At 42.9% G+C, this 19,976-nt stretch overlaps 1 long non-coding RNA gene across 3 annotated transcripts; it reads left to right on the top strand.

Moving 5' to 3' along the window:
* Positions 1–1,353: 1,353 nt before the first annotated feature.
* On the top strand, positions 1,354–12,142 carry LOC126490034 (uncharacterized). Of its 3 annotated transcripts, none has more exons than XR_007589086.1 (4): positions 1,354–1,675; positions 1,831–1,923; positions 3,956–4,217; positions 6,229–12,142. It is a non-coding gene; the product is annotated as an uncharacterized lncRNA (long non-coding RNA). The 3 variants fall into 3 exon arrangements; XR_007589088.1 differs by having other exon boundaries at positions 3,953–4,217; XR_007589087.1 differs by lacking the exon at positions 3,956–4,217 and having other exon boundaries at positions 1,357–1,675.
* Positions 12,143–19,976: the final 7,834 nt, after the last annotated feature.

The following is a 19,976-nucleotide window of genomic DNA, read 5'->3' as shown; positions in this document are numbered from 1 at the left end:
CATGTTAATTACCCAGGGAGATGGTCATGTGATGGCCCCTATAGTTTATTATGCTTAGAGCCTGTATTATCTGGCCATATAATAATACTATATAAAAAGAGAGAAGCCAGGCCTTTAATCCCAGCACTCAGGAGGCAGAGGCAGGCAGATCTCTGGGAGTTCAAGACCAGCCTTGTCTACAAGAGCTAGTTCCAGGACAGGCACCAAAGCTATAGAGAAACATTGTCTCAAAAAAACCCAAAAAAAGCCAAAAATAAATAAATAAATAAATAAATAAATAAATAAATAAATAAGAGAGATCATATTTGTTTCTTTGTGTAAAGATTTATTTTATGTGTATCTGTGTTTTGTCTGCATGTATGTATGTAAACCACATACGTTCCTGGTGCCCTTGAAAGTCAGAAAAGGACATCAGATCCCCTGGAACTGGAGTTCCAGATACTTGTGACTTACCATGTGGGTAGGGGTAACCGAATCCAGTTTGTCTATGGGAGCAACCAGTGCTCTCAGTTGCTGAGACATCTCTCCAGCCCACATATCTATTTCGTAGCTTAGAATGTGTAATAAATATCTGTTTAGTAAATGAAGAGCTATGTCTTGCTAAAGTGTGCTTGTAAAAACGGTCATTGGTAGCTAGAGATGGAACTCAGTAAAAAGAGCATTTGCCTGGCATACACGGAGCCCTGGGTTCAGTTCCTACACTGCATAAACTGGGCGTGGTGGTGTAGACCTGTAGTACCAGTACTTGGGGAACAGAGGCAGAAAGATCAGAAACTCATCATCATCTTTGGGAGTTCAAGGCCAGCTTGGATTGTGTGTGAGCCAGACTCAAAATGACAAAAAGTTCAGAGTGAGGTGAACTTTAGAACTCAGAGAGCCGGGGTGTCGTCAGGGCTCTGCCTCCATGGCTCCTCTCACCCCGTTTTCCTTCAGTGTGACTTTGAACCCCCAGATTGGTATCAAGAATGGGTCTATACAGGTGTGCAGTCTTTGTACTCAGGGGCCAAGGCAGGAAGATCAAGGCAAGTTTGAAGCCAGTCTGGCTTACATAGTGAATTTCAGACCAGCCTGGGGCTAAAGAGATACTGTCTCCGTCTGCTCCCCACAAAACAGTGAGCATGCAGGTTCGGAAAAGCTTTTTCTCACAATTCCCCTCCATGCCATCTTTCTCTCCTCCACTCCCCAGGACAAAGGAACGTTTCTGTCTGAGCCAGGATTCCTAATTCTGAGCAATGCAAATGGAGTCCTGTGAGTAACAGAGAGACATTTGTTGGAAAGATATCAAGCAGGCTTCAGAGGGATTGTTAGTCTTATAACCAGGTGAAAGTCCAGACAAGTCAGGGTGAGCAAAAGTCCAGACAAGTCAGATATGAGCAAAAGTCCAGACAAGTGAGCACAGAGTCCGGTTAGGACAATGGCAGCAGCAGGCACTGTTGCCACCGGACAGGACTGACTGTAGGGGGAACTCCCACACAGCTGCAGCTGGTTCCTGAGCGTTGGCATGGAGCCTTCGTCGGCCTCTGTCTCCGGCACCTTCTGTTTGGCGTATGTGAATTGTGTCTGAGAGATTCCCAAGGGTATGAAGCCTATGCGAAGCTTGGCTGGGAAAAGCCCAGCACACTGAGATATTCCTTAATCAACAGTTCGCATTGGCGTCGTCCCTTTGGAAGCTTAGGTAGGATGTTTAGGGATATGGACATCAACTTGCTAAAGGTGTAAGGTGGAGAACAATAAAGAGGCCCTTGGCTCAGTGTCCCCACCCGACCTAACCCCCACCGAAGCTGGAAAGGCTAAAATCGTTCTTAAGGTGCCCTGTGTCTTCTTCCACAGACCCGTGTGAACCCCCACCTATTGACAACATTTGGGCCCTAATGTGAGGCGTGAAGACGTACAGTTGAAGGACTGGAGGAAGCAGCTCTCGGGGTAAGGACTCCAGGATTGGCAGGGTCAGGGGATACTTCCCACCTCGGGGGCAGCAGTATGTGCAGCTATTAAAATGCCTGTTAAAGGAAGCGGAGTGGAAGGGAAGGAGACGCGGCTACAGAGCTTTTGATGTTAACTAAACAACATTGCCGTTGGTTTCAGGCAGCTCCTCATGCTCATGGCGGTGTGGAAGCAAGAGTTTTTCCTTTTAAAGATTTTATTTACTTATTATGTATACAGTGTTCTGCTGGGGACACCAGGTCTCATTGCAGATGGTTGTGAGTCACCATGTGGCTGCTGGGACCTGAACCCAGAACCTCTGAAGAGCAGCCAGTGTTCTTAACTGCTGAGCCATCTCTCCAGCCCCAGAAGCAAGTGTTGAGAGCTTTGAGGAGAGCTCATCAGAAAGGAGAGTCCATACCATTAAAAATTTGGCCTTTATATAATTTAATTTAAAATGTCTGGAGCTGTTGCAGAGTGAGGTGTCTCTTAAAGCTCGATCTGAAACAGGGAAGTGAAAGGGAGCACATTCTGCCTGGAAACTGTCGTCAGCAGAGGAGAACGCTCTTCTCAGAAAGACAAGAGTGCTGTTTCAGCGGAAAGGAAAACTGGGGAGAGCCAAGCCCGTGGAGACAAGTCTCCTCCCCCTCCATCTGATGAAAGAGGTTTAGAACTGAGAAGGGCTACAAGGCCCTGAGACAAAGAACGAAAAAGGAAAAAGGAAACTTCTCAGTAGAGAAAAGGAAAAGAAAGAAAATAAAAAAGGAAATCTTCCCAATAGAGAAGAGGGAAGGAAAGGAAGGAAATTTCTCTGGGGAAAATGGAGAAATGTTTAATCAAGAAAAAAGGATTTTCTCAGTTAAAAAAAAAGGGGGAAAGATTTTAAACAAGCCTAAAAATGAAAAGGTCCCATAAACTAAAAATAAAGGAAAGAAAAAAGCCTCTTCCTAATAGAAATAGAGGAAGAAAAAAAGGCTCTTTTCAAAATAACAACTGAGGATAGCTGAAATGCTGACCTCTTCCTGCTGGTCAGTGTCCTCATAGATCTGCCCACCAGCTCAGAGTGGCATCTGAATCACAAAGAATCCAGAGGTGACCACAAGCAGGGCTGCAGCCTGAACAAGCACAGGTGACTGCACCTCTGCAGCCTGAACAGGCACAGGTGACCGCACCTCTGCAGAAGTGTTTCCGGTCTCCAGGGAAACAGCAGATGTGGTGGCTCAGGTACTCCTGGACCACATCATTCCTCGGTTTGGTGTCCCACGAACCATCCAAATGGACAATGGGCCAGCCTTCACTTCCAGGGTCATGGAGCTTGTGTCAGAAGCTCTCAACATCTCCTGGAAATTCCACAACCCCTACCATCCACAATCCTCGGGAAAGGTGGAGAGGGCCAATGGACTCATCAAACAACAGCTAACCAAGTTCTCCATTGAACTCAGGTTATCTTGGCCCTCCCTTCTCCCCATTGCCCTTCTCACCTCAGGGCCACCCCATGTTCCCCTATGGGCCTGAGCCCTTTTGAGCTGTTTTATGGCAGGCCCTTTCTCCTTAACCATCACCTTCTAGTCCAAACTCCTCCACTGGTGGGGTGCCTACCCTACCTCTCCCTTTTAAGGTCCCTTCCCTGTTCACACTCTGGCAGCTGTTTCCCAGCCCCCACACCAGTGGGCCCTAATGCCCCTAAACCTGCCCCGCTCTCCCCAGGGGACAGAGTACTCCTCAAACAGCTAACTCCTAGGTCTCTTGAGCCTCGATAAACAGGACCTCACACGGTAATCCTCACCACACCCTCGGCTGCCAAGTTCCTGGGACACCAATGCTGGTACCATCTCCCCAGGCTCAAGTGGGCACCTACTCAGGACACCTGGTCTGTCCAGCAGACGGGACCTTCCACCCTCGGGTTTTCCAAGATGCCACAATGAAGGGCCAACCTGCTCCTCATCCTGGGATACTCATCTTTGGTGATATAAACAAGACAAGTAATAATATTTTTTTCCTAAACACCTGTCTTCTTACCTCCCCCAAGAAGCAGATGCCTCACATCTCCAGGATGACAGTAAACAGGATGCCTTTCCAGCCACACCTCTCACTGAGCGTGGACCTACCAATGATGTGGGAGTCCCCTCTGTGGTGCCGTGATTATCATTAATGAATAAAGAAAGTGCCTTGGCCTGTTGAGAGGACAGAGCTTAGGTAGGCAGAGAGGACTGGACTGAATGCTGGGTGGAAGAAAGCAGAGTCAGGGATGCCATGGATCCACCGCCTGAGATAGACATGCTGAAACTTTGCTGGTAGGTCACGACCTCTTGGTGATATACAGATTAATAAAAATGGATTAAATTAAGAGTTAGCCAATAGGAAGCTAGAGCTAATGGGCCAAGCAGTGATTTAATTAATACAGTTTCTGTGTGATTATTTCGGTTCTGGGCAGCTAGGACCAACAAGTGGTTCCTTGCAACACACCAACATCCAGCTCTCCCCTCCCCCACATTGCCCAGTGCCCACAGGAAGTAGCCAGACTTGAGTTGATTTTTTTTTTTATCAAAGAGAGCCTAAAGGTTGGTCATAAAAATCACCTCAGCTTCCTGTCACCCCTTATACAAAAAGTCTGGAATATATATCCCAGCCTCAGCCTCCATCTGTGGAGGTCCTGCCCCTGTGCTTCTAATTGAAGGTAGCCCACCAAACCTTGACCCCTCCCGAATGGTCAAGACCACTCCCCCAGGCTATTTAAACTGCTCCCCCAAAAATAAACCCATGGTTTTCCCTCTTTCCCCTGGTGGTCACGTTGGCGGTTTTCTTCTGGGCTATCCAAGAGCGCAGGAGTCCAACTAAACTTGGATATCTTTTAATTTGGTCTGATTTGGTGTGATTGGGACTATTGCGTGTCGGCAGAGAGCTCATGTTAGAAAATATTCCTAACACTTGTCATAGCTAAAAATGTGATCAGCCCACCCGGGGTAGTCTTCCTGCGCTAACACTGCATACACTGCATACTGCATACATACATACTGCATACACTGCACAGTACTACATACAATGCATACTGCATAACATACATCATACTGCATACTACATGCATACATACACATACACTGCACAGTACTACATGCACTGCATACTGCATACTACATACACTGCCTACTGCATACTACATACATACTGCATACACTGTGCAGTACTACATACACTGCATACTGCATACCACATACATACATATTGCATATACTACACAGTACTAGATATATTGCATACTGCATACTACATACATACATGCTGCATACGCTGCACAGTACTTCATACACTGCATACCACATACATACTGCATACACTGCGCAGTACTATATGCACTGCATACTGCATACTACATACATCATACTGCATACACTGTGCAGCTTTAGGGCCCAGGGTCCCTCGGATTTTTCTTTCTCTTTTCTTTTCTTTTGGACCACTTGTAAATGGTCCCTGCTGTGAGAGACTGCTAGGAGTGTCCTCTAGCCTCTCTGACTTCCGAGTTGCCCGGACCGCAGCCAATCTGCTTCATTAACATCTCATTCAAGACATTCATCTACAGGCCTTGTGGTGTTGCTGTTTTCAGGTTTTTCAGCTACGGAATATAAACCCTCAAACTATCAGCCACCTGCCTGTAAACACTCTGCCAGTGTCCAGCGAGCTCTGCTTTTCTTTTCACTAGGCAGCCCTTTCCTTGCCTGTCTGAAAATGCTCTTTTCCTCTCGCTCCAATTCTTTTTATTCTGTCCCTGCCACAGATACCACTGGTTGTGTGGAAACCGATAAGATTAGTTGGATCCATGAAGCAGCTGCTTTCAAGTTCAGCCTTTGTCCCTGCCGCGGCTTGTGGCATGGTGGCTTGGTGACAGGGCGGATCACACCTCTAGGTCTCTCTTGTCATTATGTTTAAAATTCCCACAGCTCTAAAAGCATAGCTTATCCATACAACGTGTGACTTCCACCATTTTGGTTGAGGTCAGATGACCTTACTCCTATCTTAACTGAGGTCAGGTGACTTTACTGCCATCTTAACTGAGGGCCAGATCAGGTGAGCAAGTCCTGCCATCTTTACTGAGGTATTCCCTGCCTGGTCCCCTGGTGATTTCTCTGTTACATGTGTGTTTTGTGCAATGTCATGCCTTTGGTAGGACTCACGAAAAAAATCCACTTCACCCAATTCCTGTTCACTGTGTGTGTGTATGGGTGTGGGGATATGGGTGGGTGCAACTTAAATGCACTTTATGTTTACTGTAAAATGTTATAATTGTCTGTTCATTGTATCTCATTACAGACTATAAAACAATAAGTCTCATGTTTCAAACTGATATATAAACAGATTCAAGGCAATGCCCATCAAAATCCCAGAAAAATTCTTCAAAGACCTCAAAAGAACAGTACTCAACTTCATAGGAAAAGCAAAAAACCCAGGATAGCCAAAAACAATCCTGGGCAATAAAAAACTTCTGGAGGCATCACAATCCCTGACTTCAAACTCTACTACAGAGCTACAGTACTGAAAACAGCCTGGTATTGGCATAAGAACAGACAGGAGGACCAATGGAACCAAATAGAAGACCCAGATATCAATCCACACATCTTTGAACACCTGATCTTTGATAAGCAAAAAAAATCAAATGGAAAAAAGAAAGCATATTTAACAAGTGCTGCTGGCATAACTGGATATCAACATGTAGAAAAATGCAGATATACCCATATCTATCACCACGCACAAAAATCAAGCCCAAATGGATCAAAGACCTCAACATAAAGCCAGCCACACTGAACCTTCTAGAAGAGAAAGTGGGAAGTATACCTGAACACAAGTAACCACTTCCTAAATATAAATCCAGCAGCACAGACACTGAAGAAACAATTAATAAATGGGACCTCCTGAAACTGAAAACCTTCTAGAAAGCAAAGGACATGGTCAACAAGACAAAACGACAGCCTAGAGAAAGGGAAAAGATCTTCACTAACCCAACATCAGAGGTCTGATCTCCAAAATATACGAAGAACTCAAGAAATTGGATACCAAAAGATCACATAATCCAATAAAAAAAGTGGAGTACAGAGAATTTTCAACAGAGGAATCTAAAATGGCTGAAAGACACTTAAGGAAATGTTTAACATCCTTAGTCATCAGAGAAATTCAAATCAAAACAACTCTGAGATTTCATCTTACACCTGTAAGAATGGCCAAGAGCAAAAACACTGATGACAACTTATGCTGGAGAGGTTATGGGGAAAAGGGAACACTTTTGCATTGCTGGTGGGAATGCAAGTTGGTACAGCCCCTTTGGATGTCAGTGTGGCGATTTCTCAGAAAATTAGGAAACAACCTTCCTCAAGACCCAAAAATACCACTTTTGGGTATATACCCAAAGGATGCTAAATCGTGCCACAAGGGCATGTGCTCAACTATGTTCATAGCAGCTTTGTTTGTCAAAGCCAGAAACTGGAAACAACCTAAATGCCCCTCGAGCAAAGAATGGATAAGGAAAATATGGTATACTACACAATGGAGTACTACACAGCAAAAAAAATAACAACAGCTTGAATTTTGCAGGAAAATGGATGGAGCTAGAAAACGTTATTTTGAGTGCGGTAACCCAGACACAGAAAGACAATTATCACAAGTACTCACTCATAGGTGGTTTTTAAACATAAAGCAAAGAAAACCAGCCTACAAACCACAATCACAGAGAACTTAGACAACAACAATGTAGACACTAAGGAGACTTACACAGATCTATTCTACCTGGGAAGTAGAATGTAGAAAAAGATAAGATCTCCTGAGTAAATTGGGAGTATGGGGACCTTGGGGGTAGGGCTGAACAGGGGAGGGGAGAGGCAGGGAGGGGAGCAGAGAAAAATGTAGAGCTCAATAAATATCAGTAAAGTAAAAAAATAAAAATAAATGGGACTGAGATTGAAGTAATATTGGATTCTGGTGCTGACATATCTATAATTCTCAAGAATCCTGGGATCCCAGCTGATCTTTGCAGGAAGTCTCTACTCAGTTTGTAGGCACTGGAACCTTATCACAGGTAAAGCAGAATTAAGAGTAGATTAAATATGTAGGACTAGAAGGACAAAGAGGGATGCTAAAGCCTTAATGTAGCCGATGGACTTATGGAGGGAGAGATTTATTTATTATAACAATGGGGAACTCAAATTAATATTCCTCCAGTTTCAGAGACAGCTTGCAAAATGATGTCAAAAATGGAGTATGTTCCTGGAAAAGGTCTTGGAAAAAATTGTCAGGGAAAATCACAGACTATACAGATTGTCCACTGCCAGGACAAATAGGAACTAGCTATTCATATGGAGTAGGGGCCACTGCCAACTCTTCTGCCTTTGAAAGGGTCGACTAGTAAGCCGGTGTGGGTAGAACAGTGGCCCTTAACTAAAGAGAAATCTCAGGCGCTTGAAGAACTGGTAAAAGTACAGTTAGAAGCTCAGCACATTGAGGAAATTACTAACCCTTGGAATTCTCCTGTGTTTGTAATAAAAAAGAAATCTGGAAAATGGGGAATGTTAACCAATCTAAGAGCTATTAATAAGATAATTCAACCTATGGGATCTTTATGGCCTGGAATTTCTTTACCTTACTTATTATCTAAAGACTGGCCTATTGTAGTTATGAATTTGCAGGATTTCTGTTTACTGTTTTTTTTTTTACAAGAACAGGATAGAGAAAAATTTGCTCTTACAGTTTCTGCTGTAAACAATGCCCAGCCAGGGAGATGATTTCATTGGAATATCCTACCACAGGGAATACTAAATAGCCCAACTTTGTGCCAATATTTTGTAAATCAACCAGTGAAAGTGGTACATAAACAATTTTCTCACTCTATTATATATCATTAAATGGATGATATTGTATTGATTGCTTCTGATACAGATACCTTAGGAAAAATATTTAATATAGTACAGAAAATCTTACCCTGTTGGGGATTTCAGATGTCTCCTGAACAAACAAACAAAAACAATGGGGATATTATTTAAACTACTTAAGAGTTAAATGAAATAAACAAAAAATTCAGCCACAAAAGATACAGATTAGAAGGTATCAATTTTATACTCAATGATTTAAAAAAATTATTTGGTGATATTAACTAGTTGCTGCCGACTTTTGGATTATCTACCCAGGAATTGAGTAATTTGTTTCAAACTTTGCAAGGTGACTCAGATTTACACAGTCTAAGACAGTTAACAGCTGAGGCTGGAAGGCAGTTAGCCCAGGGAGAACACAAACTACAAATGCCCAAGGGATTGATTGAATCTCACAACTGAATAAATTTTAGTAATTCTGCCTTCCAATCATTCCCCTACTGGACTCATCATCCAGAGGAAGGATAATATTTTGAAATGAATTTTTCTAGATCACAAACAGTCTAAAAAATCAAAGACCTATACAAAGAAAGTTTCTGAACTAATTTTAAAAGGAAGAATAAGACTTCGTCAATTGTTAGGTATGGATCCAGCTGAGATTGTGGTACCCTATACTAATGCTGAAATTGTGCAATTGTGGGAGATTAATGACGATTGGCAAAGAACTTGTAGTAATTTCTTAGGAGAAATTAGCAACAAATATTCAAAAAGTAAGTGGATTCAGTTTATAAAAGAACGGAATGGATTCTTCCCTGCATAGTGAAAAGGGCACCTATTTCTGGGGCTCTTACATCGTATACTGAAGCAAATAAATTATGAATGGCTGTTTATAAAGCAGGAAATATCAGTTAAGTAATTCAAAGTCCACATGACTCAGTTCAAAAATCAGAGTTATAGGCCATTCTGATGGTTTTATTAGCTTTTAATGAATAACTACTGATTCTCAATATGCAGAAAGTGTTGTATTGCATATAGAAACAATTGCACTTATTCCTGGTAATTCAGAATTAACTTATACTCCTACAACAGGCAATCCGAGAAGGAAATTCACACTTTATATTACCCGTATTCAGTCTCATAGGGGATTGCCTGGGCCATTAGCAAATGGAAATAAAGAAAGTGATCAATTATTGATAGAAAAATGTTGGAAGCTTCAAAATTTCTTAAGAAACATCATATTAATACTAGGGGCTTAAAAAAATGTTCCACTGGGCAGGAGAGAAACCTCAGACAACAAATGGAGCCCACAAATGGACAACTGCATCCACACAAAGCCTGAGAGAGTTTGGGAAGTAATCATAGACAGAAAAGAATAGAGTAAAGCATGGCTTCTTGATAGCAGCATTTTCTCAGGTGGGCTCTGTTTGCTAGAGGCAAATGAGTCTATAAAAAATTAGGATTCTTAGACCCTGAGGCAAAAGGCTCATTCTCCTGTGAAGACTTCTCACTGAGATCTGTTAGGCTCAACCTTTTCTTTCCTTTCTCTCCAAAAGTACAAATAAAAATATCTCCATGGCTCTTAACTTCATGTGCAGAGATCTAGGTTTTACAGGACCTAACATTTACAAATACCTCTTTAATAAAAAGAATACAAGTGCCTAAGTACAAAATTAAATAAATATTTTTGCTGCTGTGGTTTTGAGACAGGCTTTCACACCAGAATTCACCTTATAGCCCAGACTGGCCTTGGTGATAGGCTTATCTCAGCCAGCTAAATTCTAAGATTCCAGATATGAACCACCATGCTCAGATCTATTTTTTTTCAAGCCAGGGTTTCTCTGTGTAGCCCTGGCTTTCCTGGACCTAGTTCTGTAGACCAGGATGGCCTCAAGCTTAGAGATCCCCTGCCTCTGCCTCCTGAGTGCTGGGATTAAAAGTGATCACTAACACTACTCAACTAAATAAATTTTTAATGGAAAAAGTCTACAAATTGTTGGAAGCCGGAGAAATGGAGCTTATGGAGTACAGCTCATCTGAGAACACAGCTAAGATAAGTGCACCCCAAGAGGCACCCAACTCCAGGGTTGGTCTCCAGAACTCCCCTCAGTCCTGCTGTGCCTTCTGTTTGCTGCTGTTGTGTTCTTACTGTATTTGGCACGGTATTGCTACTATGTGAAAACATCCCACTGTATCTAGTATACTGTGTTTGTTTCATGGGAAAATTACACTCCTCACTGGGCAACTTACTAGCAGATCATAATGAAGATGATTTTTACAAGAACAATGATGCTTAGTTGGATCAATCATTTAGTTGAACTTTTTGAGTCAAAGAAGATACAGGTAGTTAAGACAGTTAGTGAAGATGATTAGGAAAATGGTTTAGATTATTCTGCCAGTCACTCCAATGAGAGATACAAAAGACAAAAATAAGATTAGAAGTCACCCCCATTTTTCGAGATGTGAGACTTGCTGAGGATGGAAACTAAGAACAAGGAAGTTTTGTGCATTGTGGACCCATAAGTGCTGTATATGGAGAAACAGGCTGATGGTCAAAGAAAGCAATTCTGTCCCTGCACACAAGGTCAGGTCGGGTTCCTTGGTCATGGAGCTTACAGAATTAATCGCAGGTTTCTGGATGCACCTTGAATAAAGCAAAGTTGGGAGAGGAAATTAAACTGCTCTCTTGTGTCTAGAGAAAAAAGAAACATAGATGGTTAGCTAGACCATTTGTTTAAGGTTTTGTAGAGAAGAAATAGGCCAGGAATCTGCTGCACTGAAACCACAAACAGCTGCCTGCTGGAACAAAGGAACTGGCTGAAATACACTTGGCTTGCTTAGAACTTTGTTAATCAACAATAAAAGAATCATTGCTTCAGGGTGAAGATGTCATGGTGGGAAAATTAATACAAAGCAAAATGTTTAACTGCTTGTGGGCTTGTAAGAAAAAATGTAACTCGTGATCATAATGTGATTTTCTCTCGTGTAAAGATTTTAATTTGCTTTTAGAAAACATGTAACTGTTGGTAGTGAGGTAATCTCTTCTGGTGTATAGACTTTTGTCTTAGGTGGTATAAAAGGGATAAGAGAAAAATACAGAAGAAAGAAAAATAAAAAAATCAGCTTTGTCCCTCAGAGAAGCCTCCTGTGTGTTTATTAGTGTCTGCTTGGTTGGAAGTGGCACCCCAGCCCCTGGCATCCATATACCCAAAGAGTATGGAATATCTGGGTGGAAAGTTCCATCCCAAGCCCCTTCACCTTGGAGCTGCCTCAGTCCAGACTCTACCTCTGAGAAAGCCTGCCAATCGATGACCCCTCCCCAGAGATGCTCAAGACTACTCCCACAGGGCATTTAAACTGCCCCCAGAGAACAAACACATGGTTTCCTAGTCTTCTTCCCCACCTCCTCTCTCTGGGAGACTGGAAGACAACCTGGGAGCTCTAGAATCCATTAAACCTGGGCTTCTTAAAATTTGCTTTGACTTGGTTTGATTTGGATTATTGCATCAGCAGAGAGGTTTATTGGGCTATTTTGGATATATGGATGCCAGGGACTAGGGTAACACTTCCAACCAAACATCCCAGACTCTTTGGGTATATGAATGCCAGGGGCTGAGGTGAAGCCTTAACCCAGTGTCAACTCCTCATATCCTCCCAGGTTCTCTCAGCTGAAGCTGGACTTCAGCATGGGTGGCCATGTTCATTTTTAAACATTTATTTATTTACTTACATTTATTTGTATCACTGTTTCGCTTGTATGTCTGTTTAAGGGTGTGGAGTTTCCTGGAATTGGAGTTACAGACAATTGTGAGCTGCTGTGTGGGTGCTGGGAACTGAATCCAGGCTCCCTAGACAAGCACCCAGTGCTTTTAACTGCTGAGCCATCTCTTCAACCCAAGGTGGCCATATTTTTAATCAATCAAGCATTCCAGCATTCCAAAGGCAGAGACAGGAGGACATCAGTGAGTTCTACAATGGGAGTCCCAGGCCAGTGTGGGCTAGTATGACAGTTATTTATCTCAAGATAAAACATATAAACAAAAAAAAAATTTCTTTTTTTCTTTTTTTCAATACAGGGTTTCCCTGTGTAGCCCTGGCTGCCCTGGAACTCACTATGTAAACTAGACTTGCCTTGACCTCACAGAAATCCATTTGCCTCTGCCTCCTGAGTGCCGGGATTAAAGGAGAAAGAGAATAGAGAGACTAGCAAAAGGTAATATGAGAGAGAGAGAGAGAGAGAGAGAGAGAGAGAGAGAGAGAGAGAGAGTGCAGGAGTAGCTATGATAGAAGAAGGGTGAGTAGCTGGGGGGGGGGGCTGGGAGTGGGAGGAAGTTTAGAGCCGAGAAGGGCTAGGAAACCATCATGGACTTTGAAATGCGTACCTGGTACTAATACTGAAGGAGCCAGGAGGCCAGCATGGGCTTTGATATGCTGAGAGATGCCCCTGGTAGTCATGTGTCCCTTTTGCCAGAGATAAGGCAAATGTCTTCTTTTGGCAGATGGGAACCAGTTTCCCATTTCCTGAGGAATGCTAGTTTGTATCTAACCCCCAGAAATAGGTCTGTAGTCCAGGTTGAGCTCATTTCTGGATATTTGGACTGCTTGAGGCCTAGCAAAAACAACTTTTTCTTTTCTTTTTAAAGTCAGGGTTTTGCTGTATTTTACGCTGGCTTTGAACTCACTCTATAGTCCAGGCTGGCCTCATATTTCCAGTCATCCTGCTCCAGCCTCTGGAAGGCTTGGATTACAAGTGTGGGTTCCAACCCCTGGCAAAGGCAGTTCTTCTGGGAGGGTATGCTAGCCCACACCTGTGGGCCAGCCCTCAGGAAGCAGAGGCAGGTTCACCTAGACTTTGGGATGGGCCTGGTCTATATAGTGAGCACTAGGCCAGTGAGGCTTACAGAGTGAAGCCCTGTCTCAAGAAAAAAAAAAAGTGGATTTTCTTGACAGATACAGATCAAAAATATCACAATAAAAATTTGTTTTCTAAAGAGAGATCCTATTGTAGATTCCCCCCTTTTTGTAGTTTATTGTTTCATTTGACCCAAATAGTCCTGCTCAGGACTACAGTGAGGAAAAGAAGATGTGAATCTATTGATTAATGCTAAATTTGGTCCTTTAAAATAAGAAACAGAATGGCAGCATTTATAATCTTATACAAAGTCAGCCCCACTTCAACTTCCAGAAAGATCAGTCAGTTCTTCCTCATGTGTTTTCTTCCCAAATCCCTTCAATCTTCCCATCTTCTGTTACCCCGCCACTTCCGGGGAGGGGGAACCCAAACTAGAAAGATCCTGCTAGGCTCTCCCAGGTGTAAGTCAAACCTAAAGGGAGAGGCAGTGGCAGAAAAGGTCCCTAAGACTCTGGGTTTGTATTTTGAGACAGGGTTGTACAATATAACCCTGGGCTAGTCTAGCATCTCTGTGAAGTCCAGGCTGGCCCAAAACCTGAAACAATCCTGCTGCCTCTGGGAATACAGTCATGTAACATATTGTTCAGATAATGAAAGTTTCTTAGAGCATTTCTTAAAACTAAGAAGAAGCCATGCCCAAAATGATCACCACCACCCCAAATGAATGTTTCAGTTGTTAAAATAAAGTTCCTTACTTTCTCTAGTGGTTTCTCCCATAGTTTTAAGCTCCTAAACACAAAATTATTGGAATTTTCCCCAGTAAAAAATACCACCAGAAAGTAACATGGGCAGTCACTTACTTTTGAGAGACCCATCCGAGGACAGGCTTGTCTGTTGCCTGGGTGAGCCTTGGGCGGTCTCCTCTTGTTCACGGGTGAGTCTGGGGCCGTCTCCTCCTATTCACAGGTGAGCCTGGGGCAGACTCCCCCTGTTCACGCACATCTTTTGGCAGCCTTGCTCTTTTTATCACCCCTCTAAGGAGAGCAGAGTGTTTAGTTAGCTCTGTCCCCTCTGACTTGCACCCAGAACGCAAAAGGTTCATGAATACTTCAACTAAAACAGAATCAAGTTTCAGACACGCTGCGAGTCGGAAATTGATCCACTACATTGAATCGGAGCCCCGAGAAGCAAAGAGATATTTCCAAAACTTTGCCGGGGCTGGGCACCTGTGGGAGTTTGAATATGAATAGCCCCCATATGCTCGCAGTTTTGCAGGATTGGTCCTCAGGTGACGAGGTGTCAAGAGAAGAAAATGGAGGTGTGATCTTGCTGGAGGCGTGTCACCTGGAGAGGGCTTTGAGCTTTCAAAAGCCCAGGCTAGAACCAGTGTCCACGTCCTGTCCTGTTAAGCCTAGCTTTAAAGGAGAAGAAATCTAAGGGAGGTTGGCTACTGGGATTTTCTTTTCTTTTAAACCGTATCTTTCTTATTTATTTATCTTAAGTTATTATGTGACTCTGGCTGACCTGGAACTCCCTGTGTAGACCAGGGTGGCCTGGAACTCACAATAATCCACCTGCCTCTGCCTCCCAAGTGTAAGGGTTAAAGTTACATGCCTCCACTCTTAGCCTAAAATTTATTTAATTTTTATTTATTCATTTACTTTTTTTTTTTTTTATTTTCGAGACAGGGTTTCTCCGTAGCTTTTGGTTCCTGTCCAGGAACTAGCTCTTGTAGTCCAGGCTGGCCTCGAACTCACAGAGATCCGCCTGCCTCTGCCTCCCGAGTGCTGGGATTAAAGGTGTGCGCCACCACCTTTAATTTCATTTACTTTTTATTTTTTGAGGCAGAGGCTCAAGAGTCAATGACCTTGAACATCTGACCTTCTTCCTACACCTCCCAAGGACAGAAGTTACAAGTGTGCACCTTCACACTCACACTTGGCTTCTGGAATTTTGTTTTGTTTTGTTTTGTTTTGTTTTTGAGACAGGGTTTCTTCTCTGTGTAACAGCTTTCGCTGTTCTGGAACTCACCCTGTAGACCAGGTTGGCCTCCAGCTCACAGAGATCCACCTGTTTCTGCCTCCTAGGTACTGGTTGGGATTAAAGACCACCACACCTAGCTGTTACTTTCTCTCTCTCTCTCTCTCTCTCTCTCTCTCTCTCTCTCTCTCTCTCTTTCTCTCCTTCCTTCTTTCCTTCCTTCCCTCCTTCCTTTCCTCCTTCTTTCGTTGTTTAAATTTTTTAGAGACAGTGTTTCTCTGCATAGTACTGGCTGTCCTAAAACTCACTCCATAGATAAGGTTGGCCTCAAACTTATAGTGACTCACTACATGCCTCTGCTTGGCTAATATATATATATATATATATATATATATATATATATATATATATATATATATATATGAAAGATGTTAGAGCTGGACAGTGGTGGCACACGCTTTTAATCCCAGCACTTGGGAGGCAGAGGCAGGTGGATCTCTGTGAGTTGAAGGTCAGCCTGGTCTACAGAGTGAGATCAAGAATATCCAGGACTATTATATAAGGAAAACTTGTCTTGGAAGACAAAGCAAAACAAAAATAATTTTAAATTTATTCTTTGGGCTGAAGAGATGACTTCGAAGTTAAGAGAACTGGCTGCTCTTCCGGAGGTCCTGAGTTCAATTCCCAGCAACCACATGGTGGCTCACAACCATCTGATCTCTGGTGCCTTCTTCTGGCCTGCAGGCAGAACACTGTGTACATAGTAAATAAATTAATTAATTAAAAACCAGAAAAAGAAAACGTCTACCCACTAGAAAATACAAACACATCTTTTTTTAAAAAAATTATTCTTTAACAATCATATATTTTGATGACATTCATGAACCATTTGTTATTATTTATAGCCTGAGAGAGACCTTGGTGGATCCCCATAGTGGGTTGGGTACCATGCAGGAAACAGAATATGCCTTGCAGAGAGAGTTTGGGTATGGGGAGTTTATGTGGTGGGTATTGGGAGGGTATGGAAGGACAGGGCATATGGGGAAAGAGAGAAAGAGAAAAAGAGGGAGAAATAGAGGGACAGAGAGAGAAAGGGAAAAGGAGAGAAAAGAAGAGAGAGAAGGGAAGGGGTAGAGAAACAGAAAGATGCTTCTTTAGAAGGATAGCCGGGAGACAGAGAAAGAGAAAGGAGGCTGCAGCAAGCTTGCCTCAGGAGGCCTAGAGAGAGGGAGTGTGCAGAGCTTGTCTCTTAAAGGACAGGCTTCTGACAGGGCAGCCAGCAAAACCATAGCATCCCATCTTCCCTCAATCACAGAAGGCGAGGAGCAGGCGGCAGGTTACAGGATGAAGGCGTCAAGTTCATAAAACTGCTTCCTGCGGATTTGTGGGTGTCAAAATCTTGGGGGACCTGAGGAAGCTGCGGTGCTGGCCACGTCCTAGGGTATCCAGTTGCTTCACTGTTCTCCCAGCTCTGTGGAACTGTCTGGTGTTCCTTGAGCCTGGTGAGGTGTGGGCAGAGCAGAGGACAAGGTTAAGTTTAGGAAGAAAAAAATTTTCTTTAGGTCCTGGTGATTGAGGAGGAAGATGTCAGAATCAGAAAAAGATGGGAAGATTTGGGCTCTTAGGGTCTGGTAATTGAGGGAGGGGTGCAACAGCCTTGGACCTTGGACAGGTTCCCACTACGGTTCAGCTTCCCGGAAAAGGCGGAAACCAGCCAAGGGGCCTGGAGAACCCACTCCAGCTTGTCCAGTGGACTGCAGGTTTCCAGCTTAGGTGAGCTGTCCCTGATGCCGAGGTGCCTTTGAGTCATTTCTGTTCCTGTAAGTACCCCTCATTCATGAGTCTGTTAATGATTCCAATCAAAGTTTACCAAGTTGAGTTTTGGAGGTATTCTTACTTTGGTCTGTCATTGGTTCCCTATCTGGGGTGAAAAGACATTTCTTCACATCTTCCCAGAAATAGTGTTACACAATACAACAAAACTGGAAACCCTGAGTTTGTCGGGTTTTTTTGTTTGTTTGTTTTTTTTGGCTCCCAGGTGACTGTAAATAGTTAGAGTTGACATAAATGCACAAACATAGGCAGGCTGCTATTATCATTGCTGTTGTCATCTTGTGGAGGTAGGCGCTCACTGTCTAGCCCTTGGCTGATCTAGAACTCACTATCAGTTAAAGATGGTCTTGAGCTCACCCTGCCTGTGCCTCTCCAGGGTTAGTACTGAAGGCGTGAGCCACCAGGCCAGCCAAATCACAGTCAGTCTGTAGCTGAAGGTAGCTTTCTGGAGTTTGCCATATTCTAAGGGAAAGCACAGAGAGTAACTGCGAAACCTGAGTGCTTTAGTTTGAGAGGAAGCAGAAGTTGGGCTCAGTTGCCTTAAGCGCTGCAAAGTGTTTCCTCAGTGTGTTGCAAAACTTGGAGGCCGTTTGAAATGTTTTCAATAATGGGTTAGTCTTTTTTTTCTTTTTGATGACTAGTGAAAAAATCATGTGTTAGAAAATAAAGTTTAAGTTTATTTATACTTAAGGCATTTATATCAATTTGGTCTTCTACAAAATCTTTAAAAAAATCTCTCTATCATCTATCTATCTATCTATCTATCTATCTATCTATCTATCTATCTACCTACCTACCTACCTACCTACCTACCTGGGTATTGTATATATGTGGCTGAGTATATGTGTGTACAGCACCTGTGTTCAGTGTCCTTGGGGATCAGAAGAGGACTTCAGATCTCCTGGGACTGAAGTTACAGGCAGTTGTGGGGCACCATTTGGGGGTTGGGAACAGGTCCTGGGTGCTCTTAACCTCTGAATCATCTCTCGATCCCCCTCAGAGGAAATATTAATGCTCTTTTTGACAACAGAAAACGTAGCTTTGGAATTGAAGAGATGACTCAGAGGTTAAGGTTGCAGACTTTTGCTCTCCAGAGCTCTGAGAGGACATTTCTGTCCCTTTATATAACCCACCGAGGGAATTGTTGTAACAATCACAGGAAACTTATTGATAATACTGGACACACATATAAATACATACCTACAAAAACCAGAACATACACACAAGAGGTTGTATACAGGTGTATGAAAACACCATGCTGTTTTACATAAGGGACTTGAGTATACGTGGATTTTGTTACTCATATTTACTGAGGATAACTATTGTCTGTAGTTGTTAGTTGTTTTTTTTTTCTTTTTACGAGTCTGCCACCCAGTTCTCAGATAAATATTCAGAGACTTATTCTTACTTATGAATGCCTGGCCTTAGCTTCACTTGTTTTTGCCAGCTTTTCTAACTTAATTTATCCTGTTTCTCTTGAACTATGTTTTACCTCTGGGCTTTTTACCTTTCTTTACTCTATGTATCTTCCATTCCTTCTTACTCTGTGGATGGCTGGTCCCTGATATCCTCCTCTCTTCTCCCTTTCTTGCTCCTCATCCTCTTCCCTAGATTTCTCCTCCTATTTATTCTTTCTGCACGCCAGCCCGCCTATCCTTTCTCCTGTCTAGCTATTGGCTGTTCAGCTCTTTATCAGACCAATCAGGTGTTTTAGGCAGGCAAAAAAAATCATATCTGTACAGAGTTAAACAAATGCAACATAAAAGAATGCAACATATCTTTACATCATTAAACAAACATTCCACAGCACAAACAAATGTAACATGACTTAACCTAATATTCCACAGCAATTGTCCTTTGTAATGATTTCACTATAGACCTGGGGACCAAACTCAGAAGTGTCCTTATCCACTGAGTCATTGCAATTGACTTTAAAAACTCATGAAATTTATATATTTAGTGAATGTGTATGTGTGCCTTCACCCACCAAGCCTTCTTACTAGCCGGGGTTTCACTTTCTGGGGTTCTTAGTTATTTGAGGTTTCAGTCAATCATGATCCAAAACTATTAAACATGAAATATCAGAAATAAACAATCCATCCATTTTCAGTTGCCTGCCACTTCCCCAGCATGTCCACTGCACACAGACATGTTTGCAGCAGCTGTCTCACTACGCTCCACTCACGCCATCCTTACTTTGCGCAATCCTGGCCTCAAAGCTCAAGGTTAATCAAGCTGGCAATTTGGATGTGCTAAACATACCACAAAATGACTGCCTGCTCTCTTTTATTTTCTTTCTCTCAGCAAAGTTTGAGGTTTGAGATTTTATTATAGTATTTTAATATAGACTCAAGCAGGAGGGTTAGGAGAGACACTGACTTGGAAGAAAATAAGACATGAAGAAAGCTTGTCTGTGGGCTTCTCAAAGATGAGTTGTGATTTTTTTTTTTGGGAGGGGAGGTGTCGGGTCTTGCCTGGCTTTCAACTCAGACTCAGTTCTCTTCCTGCCTTGGCTTCCCAAGTCCTGGGTCCACAGGTATACA

This window comes from Alexandromys fortis, unplaced genomic scaffold, assembly GCF_014885135.2.
Source record: "Alexandromys fortis isolate MF-2015 unplaced genomic scaffold, M_Fortis_MF-2015_v1.1 scaffold_218, whole genome shotgun sequence".
NCBI classification, from domain to species: Eukaryota; Metazoa; Chordata; class Mammalia; order Rodentia; family Cricetidae; genus Alexandromys; species Alexandromys fortis.
This window is presented reverse-complemented; position numbering and strand designations above follow the sequence as displayed.